At 47.9% G+C, this 10,251-nt stretch overlaps 1 pseudogene; it reads left to right on the top strand.

Annotated features, from left to right (window-relative positions):
* Positions 1 to 706: 706 nt before the first annotated feature.
* On the top strand, positions 707 to 2,001 carry LOC149356153 (uncharacterized; annotated as a pseudogene).
* Positions 2,002 to 10,251: the final 8,250 nt, after the last annotated feature.

Genomic DNA, 10,251 nt, shown 5'->3' on the forward strand with positions numbered 1-10,251 from the left:
GGAGCCCGACGTTGCGGGTCGGGTCGGGGTGCGCCAGATGTCGGGCTGATCAGCCCGACCCCACCGCGTTTACATGAATTTGTTTTCTGTCGAGCAGAGATCGTCGCTACCCCTATCGTCGAGCAAGCAAACCACACGCATGCTAGAGGAGGAGGAACGCCCATACGAAAAGTTCCCTTTCCCGACTGCTGCTCTTTTCGGTCGGTTGTTCGCCCGTTCACGTGCGCGCTCTCTTCGAGGCCGGCGGCGGCTCGCTTTGATTTCCAATGTGTGTTTCCGCTGCCGGGAAAAAAATATCTCCGAGTTCCTGCACATCGCCAGCCAGACCGGAGAGGAGGCAAGAGAGGGTCGGGCAGAGTCAACCCCCCCCCCCCCCCCCCCCTGCAGTCGGGCTGGGCCAGCTGGTGCCAGGAGAGGAGCTTGAGCTCCTCTTCACTGTCCTCCTTGCTCATATTCACCCTCGGATTGGGCGGGAGGCACTTTCTTGGGAAACTTGTACCCCGCCAGGAGTGGGGTGAGGGTGCAAACCAGTTTGATGGTGTCTCCCTTCTTGTTCTTTGTGTTCTGTCAAAGTGTAGCAGTCTTTCCCTCTCTCCATCTCAAGGTATGAGTAATCGACGCCACCGTATTTAAGCGAGCCGGTTGTGCGAGTTAACCCGAGAGTTTCGTTGTCCGCTGTCTCAGTGCGCTATTTTCTGCCCGAAACATGGCTACCGCTGGAGTGCGTGTGGACCCGGACATCATCAGTTTTGCGGTCATGCTGAACGACGAAAAGGCCCTGGACGAATCTTGCCGGGACTATGGGCTGCTCCCAGCAGCACCAACAGCCCCGCCACCGGACCCGCAGCGCCGTGGAAGACTCCTGAGAAGTCAACACTTCTGGGGGATCTGCGGAGACATGGGCTTCAACCCCGGTAAGCCAACCTGCACGGGCTCTGTGGTAACACGGATGCGCAAGTGTCCGAAGGGTCCTCGGCCCACCTTCCGCTGCGGCGCCTGCCGGAAAGAGCTCTCGCAAGAAAACGGGGAAGCTGTCCTTCACGGCCGTCAGGCCACGGCCAGCTTCTTCGCTTTCAGGGATGCCGCCGACCGACCCCATATGAAGATGTCGCGGCGTGAGGTCCTTTGGCTGATGTACGCCACAGCCAAAGGAATGAACGCCACGGTAGCTTCCGAGTGGACCCAGGGGCGGTTTAAGCTCGGAACGGAGGCCCGCACGGATTGGACCAACTTCATTCGTGAAGTTGTGGCCAAGGACCTGCTACAGAGGCCACGCATGGGTGGCCCCGGGGAGGAAGTTCAGGTCGACGAGTCCCTGTTCCGCGGTCGCCGAAAGGCGAACCGGGGTCGTCTGCTGGCTGGGGACGGCGTGCCAGGCCGTTTCAACGGCAATTACGGCGGCGTAGAAGATCGAGGGCCCTGGGTCGTCGGCCTCTATTGGGTATGGGAGAGAACCGACTTTTTGAAGTTGAGAAGCGGGACGGCGACACCCTGAAAGCCATCATCAGTGAGAATGTACTGCCGACAACCAAAGTAGTCACGGACGAGTGGCGGGGCTACAACAACCTGGAGGCTCTACAGGACGCGGCCGGTGATATGGACCTGCAGCACAACACAGTGTGCCACCAGGACAACTTCGTCGACCCGGCCACCGGTGCGCACGCTCAGAATATAGAACAAGCTTGGCAGAAAGCCAAGCGCGTGCTGGTGCGCACCGGTGGAACAAGCCGCGCCCTGCTTCAGTCCCACCTGAACTGGCTCTGGTGGGCCAGCATAAACGGCCGGACAAAGTGCCAGGACCCCTTCCTGCGACTCGTCGAGGCCGTTGCCCGCCAGTACCCCCAGGCTTGAACAACAGGATCGCCACAAACGGCCCTTATCAGGGCCACCCAATTGCTGCTTTGGCAGAAATCGCATTTGCTTCCCAAAGGACCGCTGTTCCCTCTCTTCTCACTGATCAATATCTCATTAAAGTTATGAAGTGCTTAGAATTTGGACATCCCGAAAGTATTATTTTACCATCTTGCCTCGTTAACGAGGACACTTAGGTAACCGAGCAATGCCGCGGATAAGGCGAGTCGTCCATAATAACGGTTCGAAAAACAAATGTAAAAAAAAAACAGTAAAGCTAGTTTTTAGTGTCTACATATTCGAATACTAGTGGACATTGAGAGAAAGAAATTAAGAAGGTTCTTTGGACCTCACAATATTATCCTAGTTGCAGCTAGCTTTAAAAAATGCGTTGCAGTTTGAATCGCCAACTGGGCTATCGCACGCGTGAAAGCGTGTTATGGCGTGACCATGTGAGGCCACCGTTTTCGCCGATCTGCAGAAGAATGGCTACACACGTGGCTTTATTCAACGCGCTGGTCGCCGTCAGGAGGAACAGCCAACAACTAAACGCGCGCGCGTTGTGCTTCCATACATGAGGGGAACCAGCGAGGCACTAGCACGCATTCTGGGAAAACATGGAATTTACGTGGATCACAAACTTGTTTCGACAATAAGCCGCTTCTTAAGACGACCGAAAGATCGCGTAAGACGACCGAAAGATAATTGCCCTAGTTCCGGGAATCGTCAAGGTCACGGGTACTGGGGAGACAGACGTACCCGTGGAAGTGTTTTGACATGTTGTTTTTAAGTGTTTTGCTGTGTCTCCCATAGGGGTAATACGGTAGAAGTGTGGGGCGTGGCACGTCACCCAGGGAGTCAATCCGTTGGTGTGTCCATTCTCGGAATGTACTATGTTTTAGGTGAAAATGATGCCCTTTTTACAATATGTACATTTGAGAGAGGGTTATGTGCCTTAAGGAAGTTGGAGGGCGGGCCACACGCCTAATAACCAATCGTGTTAAGGTGACAGTAGCCAACAGCCACAGAAACCAAGGGGCACAGGGGATTTTTTTTTTAAATTCATTTATTTATTTTGTGGTGTTGATCAATTTATAATATTACTGAATATGTCATCGCTTAAAGCTAATTGATTAGAAAAGCAGAAGTAAAAACAACCACATGCCGCCGGTGGGATCCGAACCCACGACCTCCGAATTACGCGTCCGGTCGCGTACCGTATTTCGGACGCGTAATTCGGAGGTCGTGGGTTCGGATCCCACCGGCGGCATGTGGTTGTTTTTTCTTCTGCTTTTCTAATCAATTAGCTTTAAGCGATGACATATTCGGTAATATTATAAATTGATCAACACCACAAAATAAATAAATGAATTAAAAAAAAAATCCCCTGTGCCCCTTGGTTTCTGTGGCTGTTGGCTTCTGTCATATTTACAACGAGCCCCTCATTCCCCTTCCTTGTTTGCTTAATCGTGTTAAGGGTTTGACACGATTGGATGCTAATGAATATGGGCCGGGCCCATGTGTCTTTAAAACTGGGTCCCGGAGCCCGGAAAAGGGGTTCTGGGAGAGAGAGAGCGGTGGGCGAGATATATGCTCCACCGCGGTGGTTCAGCCTTTATATATAATATAAAGGCTGAGCCACCGCGGCGGCGCATATAATACATGTATACGCACCCCCGCGGTGGCTCGGTGGTTACGTTGCTCGGCTGCTGACCCGAAAGGGTCATAAAAGGAAACATATTTATTTGACTCGACGTTTCGATCGGAAGACCGATCTTCTTCAAGAGCGGTTTGTGTTTGCTGATGTTTCCATTTTTACAGGGGTGGACACCAGGTGAGCGAGAAAAACAAAGTAGATAGAAGAAAAGTACACATATAAAAACAAAGAAATAAGCATGGATAGAGAAAAGGGGGAGTGGGACCCACACGAAAAAATGGAGAGTGGGCAAAACAGGTAAGCAGCACGGAAATGCAATGTCCAGATGCGGCCTCTGCTTTGTTAAGCACCGCAGGTTTGTTTACTGACAGGCGTGTCGATCTCTGAGATGGTGGACAGGGTGCGTGGCCATGCAGCAACTTTTGTGGAAAACTGCGGGAACTTGTCCCTCCTCCTGGCCGCGAGGGCAGGAGAAAAAAGAAAAAAAGAACTTGACCCCAGGGAGCAGGGAAAGAAAGAAAAAAAGGAGAGAAAAAAATGAAGGAAAAGAACCTAAAAAAAGAACTTTAAAGAAGTGATTTTTCTCTGCACTCCACAATAGTGTACCCCCCCCCCCCCCCCCCCCCCCGGTTTAGCTGCTGCCTCTGGACTTTGAGAGAAAGGGGGGGGGGGGGCGAAGTATCGGAAGGAATGTTAAAAATGTAAGTTTACAGAGAAGTCAAATTGAAAAGAAAAAAAAGGAAAATTATGTTCTGTTCGCGGGGCCACAAGGTGAAACAAACCAGGGGTGGAAGGAACGACACAAATGTGGCATGCAGAAAGGGGTATGACCTCAGACAACACAGTGAGTGGTGCTTTGTGTATTTTCGTAGGCCTCTGACCTCGGAAGTAGTGCACTGCACGGGCTCGGGCCGGCCCGAAAGCCCGGGCCCGGCCTGGCATGATTTGTTTTGCCGGGCCTGGGCCGGGCCCGGGCCTGAAGTTGCGGGCCCGGGCCGGGCTCGGGCTTAAAGCTGCGGACCCGAGTCGGGCTTGGGTCTGTACAGAAACGGCTGGTGTCCGACTATTCATTTACTATTGCAGAGTGAAGTGCACAACTGCGGAATTTATTTCCTTATTTCCACGCCGCGGTGGCTTAGGGGTCAAGGCGCTTGATTACTGAGCCGGGGAACCAAGGTTTGCTCCTGGCCTCGGCGGCCGCACTTCTGTTTAGGCGGCAAGCATGATGCCATGTATTTTGTAGTATCATTTCTCGATGAAGGCTCCGCCGTGGTGGCTCAGTGGTTACGGCGCTCGGCTGCTGACCCGAAAGACGCGGGTTCGATCCCGGCCGCGGCGGCCGAATTTCGATGAAGGCGAAATTCTAGAGGCCCGTGTACTGTGCGATGTCAGTGCACGTTAAAGAACCCCAGGTGGTCGAAATTTCCGGAGCCCTTCACTACGGCGTCCCTCATAGCCTGAGTTGCTTCGGGACGTTAAACGCCAATAAACCAAACCAATAAACCAAACCATTTCTCGTTGAAGAAACCCAGGTGGTCGAAATGATGCGGAGCCCTCTGCTTCGGTGTCTCTCACAGCCTGACTGCCCTTAGGCCTTTAAGCCACAAAAACATTGCTTTTATTTTAGCGCTATATTTTTCTCATATGAGAAAATTCACGAACTAAAGCATGTTTGGTTTTCTTTTTGATCAGCTGACCCGAACGTCTCGTGAATGAAATAGCCACAAAAGCTGGCGAGGGTTTGTAAATCTCACCTCATAACCACATCTATCCCTCCTCGCTCCTTCAGCCTGGTTGTAATGAGAAGTGTTTTGACCTGTAAGTTACCACGTGGTTCGCGCGTTATCTTCTGCTCCATCAGTAAGAGTAAAATTCAACCGGTCTTAATTCGCAATTGATCGTTCGTCATCCCAAAACATACATACACTATATGAAATGCAGTAGGAATTAAGACGCTTATAGTCTTCAAAACACACACCGTGAAAAACTCAAGCCTTTTAGCTTTTCGTTTCTGCTGAAAGGCGACCAGTTCGGCTATGAGTTCAACCTGTGAGATCGCGTTCACTAAAAAAATGTCATCTCACTGCTTGCTAGGCAGCTTGAATGTTCATACTTCCGGACGGCAAAATATAACTGATTAAAATCAAGGGGGAATGCAAAGCAGTGTATTATGCGCATATGCAGCCATTTTGTTTGGCTCTCGGAACTTCCGAGTTTATCTTTGCGCACCTACACGAGATCACTGTGCAAAATACGGGCCTGGAGAGCACTGCTCTTAATCGCTTCCTTCTGGGTTAAAAAGAACCAACTTTCTGCAAGCCAAACTGTGGTTTCAGAAGCTTTGTCGGCCAGTTTCTTATCGGTCTAGTAGCAGTCTACTTGCTCAAAGTGAGCAGTATACCTCATGCGTTACTGTGAAACGGTCCGGGCCGGGCCCGGACTGGGCTTCACTCCGGGATTCACGGGCCAGGCCGGGCTACCAAGAGCGATAATTTAGCGGGCTTGGGCCGGGCCGAGCTCGGGCTTCAGGTCTCGGGCCCGGGCCGGGCTTGGGCCTCAGAGTGAGGCCCGTGCAGTGCTCTACTTGGAAGAGTGGTGAGGGTGCCATGACTTTCATTAATGCCACTTTTCATTGTGTTAAATTTAAAAATTGATTCGTCAGGATTTTTGCCTGACGAAGGCCGGGCCCCGTTCGTGTCCCCTTTCAGTATTACACATTTCTGGATCTGGGAAAACCTTTTTGAAGCGTATATATATATATATATATATATATATATATATATATATATATATATATATATGAGAGAAGCCAACAGCCACGGAAACCAAGTGACACAGGGATGTGATGTAGAACGTCATCGAACGGCGAGGCTGGAAGCTGTGTGAGAACCCTCTTATGTTTATTATGGCGTCAAGGCTGCCAGAACCGAGGCCCTCGCTAAGCAGTTAAGCAAACAAGGGAATGGGAATGAGGGGCTCGTTATAAATATGAGAAACCAACAGCCACAGAAACCAAGGGACAGAGGGGATTTTTAATTTTATTTATTTATTCGGTGCTGTTGTTCGATTTAGAATATTACTGAGTATGTTATCGCTTAAAGATTGATTAGAAAAGCAGAAGAAAAAAACAACCACATGCCGCCGGTGGGATCCGAACCCACGACCTCCGAGTTACGCGTCCGGGGCTTTAACGCTGAGCTATGGCGACGGCTGTCAAATCTGCTTTCTTGGGTATTTATGTTTACAAATAACGTAACCTTGAGATTGTTCATCAGTGCCACCCACGTTCAGAGGCCGTGGGTTCGGATCCCACCGGCGGCATGTGGTTATTTTTTCTTCTTTTCTAATAAATTAGCTTTAAGCGATAACATATTCAGTAATATTCTAAATCGAACAACAGCACCAAATAAATAAATAAAATTAAAAATCCCCTGTGTCCCTTTGTTTCTGTGGCTGTTGGCTTCTCACATATTTATAACGAGCCCCTCATTCCCCTTCCCTTGTTTGCTATATATATATGTATATGATTTTGTATTCCTTAATTTCAATTGCTCTCATTGCAAAGCTCTCACATTCTGAAGCACTGAGCACTGAAAGGCTTATCACATTGTGAAAAAAATGTAAATAATACAAAAATGTTTTGGTCGTAGCTCAAATGCGCAAGAAAAGGCGAACAACAACAACAATATGAGAACAAAAATTAACTGCGCAAAAGGACGGGACAGCATCTGCCTAAGCATTGTCACACTTGCAAGCATGATGACAAGATTGTAAGCCGCTTTTCGATAGGACCAAGATTATCGGACGCTCGAGGGATAAGAAAGAACGCGAAATTATCGAGGCCTTGGAAGTCGCGAGGTTAGGGCCTGATAAGTGTGTTAGCGATCGATGCTTCAGTACACCTGTACCGCAAGGAGTTAGAGTTCCTTGATTCCACAAGATGAGTGTGGCTTTTGTTTTTGTTTTTGTGGTTGGTGCGCATGCGCTTTGCTGCTGAAGGAAAGAGGAGTTGGTGGAATAAATCAGTTGTCAGTTGCTAGTTACCGCTCGTCCTGTCCTCTTCTCGTTCTTCAGTCCTGTCAACTTCGCGGTTATTCCTCCTCTCCAACTTGTCAGTCTGCGTTTGTCCGGTGTGGTTCTCTTTCTCTTGTCCCGTCCTTTTGCGCAGTTATTTTTTGTTCTCATAATGTCATACCAACTAGCCCCTCACCGCACTCTTCTAGATTTCAACAACAACCAAATATTAAAAAATAAATAAAATCATCAGACACGAGAACACAGGTCAATACCACTTTTGATTACACAACGCCTCTTGTGAAAGGGTATGGTGCTAAGATGTGGTGCTGTTTCAGAGATAAGCCATTTACTAAGAAAGAAAAAGCGGCGCTAACAGTAAAAAGAGGACGAAAATGATCAGTGTAGATGAAACACGGCATGATACTATAAGGTATTGCGGTTATGACGATAGACAAGTCAGCTTCCCAACATTTTCATTGAGACCGGAAGAAACAGTATTAAATTTGTGTATAAAAAAGGATTCACGAACTTCGCGTTCATGATGGGTCTTGAAGCCTGATTCCAGTAAAGTTACTTGAATTTTTTCGAAAGGGTGCTTAGTGTTATTCACATGTTTAGAGATAGGAAGGCTAGGCACTGTCTTGCAATGAGCTTTGTGATGATTAAAACGATATCTGAACGGTGTTTCTGTTTGGCCAATATACTGAAGTTTGCAGACTGAGCATTCAAGCATGCAGATTGCGTTGCTGGTATCACATGAGTAGTTTCCCCAAATTTTCACTTTAAAGTTCGATGCAGTGCTGGAAGCCGTTACTGATGTATCATCTGCGCGCAGACTTTACAACGTGATTTATTACATGGATGACAGCCGATTGACACACTTGGGCTTGCTTTAGAAGAAGTGAGAATGTCACTGAGGTTTTTGCCACGGCGATAGACGACCCGGGGAGCTTGTTGAAAAATGTGTTTCAGTCGATCACTTTGCATGAGAATGGCATGGTGTTTTTTTCAAAATGCCCGCGACGTTTGGAACCGATGCTGAGTGGGTTAGCACCAGGTTGATATGCGATTGATGGGATGGTTGGTGTTTTGCTTTGAGGAGTGCCTCACGGTCAAGAAGGCTTGCGTGTTCTACAGCGCCGTTTATTAATCGCGCAGGATATTTCCGTTTAGTCAGGGCGTTTCGGAGGTTAGTACAGTTTCTTTCGAAGTCGCGCTCGTCAGAAGATATCCGTTTAAAGCGGACGGCTTGTCCATATGGGATGCTATTCTTCCAGTGTTTAAGGTGGCTGCTTTCGAAATGTAAGTATTGTGGTCTGTCACTGGGTTTCCGGTATAAATCTGTGCTAAGTTTACCATTCTTTATTGAAACTGTCACATCTAAAAAACTACTTGTGGTTGCCGAGTAAGAATGAGAGAAAGTAATGGCATCATGCGCGTTATTAAAACTAGAGATGAATGATAGAAGTTCAGCTTCACCATGCTCCCAGATAAGAAAAAGGTCGTCAATGAATCTTTTGTAGTAGAAAGGTTTTAATGGATGTGTAGCAAGAAACTGGTCTTCTAATACACCCGTAAATATGTTGGCGTAGTTGGGACCAATCCGTGTGCCCATCGATGTCCCGATTATCTGGACATAATGTCTGCTATCAGTTTCGAAGTTGTTGAGTTGGAGTATTAATTTCAAAAGTATGGCTAGCGTGGGGTCATCAACATTAGAACCAAAGTCTTGCTTCTCAAAAGCCTGCACAGGTGAGCGGATGCCGTCGAAATGGAGAATGTTAGTATAAAACGACGCAGCATCAAGGGTTACAAGCAAAGCACCATGGGGGATGCTGATGTCGGCTATATCGGCTAGGAAGTGTGTTGTGTCCTTTATGAAGGACTGAAATGTTTCAGGAATTTTGTTGATAAGGGTGTCAACGTAGCTTGACAGTCTTTCAGCCACAGTTCCTATTCCGGAAATGATTGGTCGGCCAGGGTTGTTGGGTTTGTGAATTTTGGGCAATAAGTAAAATCTGCCTGGTACAGGGCTCAATGGAATTATAGAATTGACTGTACTTTTATCAAGTTTATTACTGAGAATGAGATTGGACAGGGTTTTTTCCAAATCAGTTTTAAACTGAGCAGTTGGATCGCTGTCTAGGAGACGGTAAAATGAACTATCTGCAAGCTGCATTTCGGCTTCGGCGACATAATCGGTTTTGTTCATCACCACGATGGCACCACCCTTGTCAGCCGGCTTGATAAGAATGTTAGTTTGAGAAGCTAGTCTTTTTATTGCTGCGGTTTCTTTTCCGGAAAGGTTGCGACGGAAATTCTTTTGAGTATTGTATGCTTCTAGCACATCCTTTTGAACTGCCTTAATATAGATGTCAAGGCAGTTTTCTCTATGAGTAGGGGGGGTCCAGTGATTTTGCGACGGCAAATTTTCATCTCGTTTCGGATCTTGTGGTCGGTCATGGAAGTATTCTTTAAGTCTCATATTGCGGGCAAAATTTTCTCAGTCTTTGAATAGTTGAAACTCATTAAACCTACCGGACGCGGGGCAGAAAGATTTTACTTATTGCCCAAAATTCACAAACCCAACAATCCTGGCCGACCAATCATTTCCGGAATAGGAACCGTGACTGAAAGACTGTCAAGCTACGTTGACACCCTTATCAACAAAATTCCTGAAACATTTCAGTCCTTCATAAAGGACACAACACACTTCCTAGCCGATA

The sequence above is a fragment of the Amblyomma mixtum genome, chromosome 3 (genome assembly GCF_055824585.1).
Source record: "Amblyomma mixtum isolate Tamu chromosome 3, ASM5582458v1, whole genome shotgun sequence".
NCBI classification, from domain to species: domain Eukaryota; kingdom Metazoa; phylum Arthropoda; class Arachnida; order Ixodida; family Ixodidae; genus Amblyomma; species Amblyomma mixtum.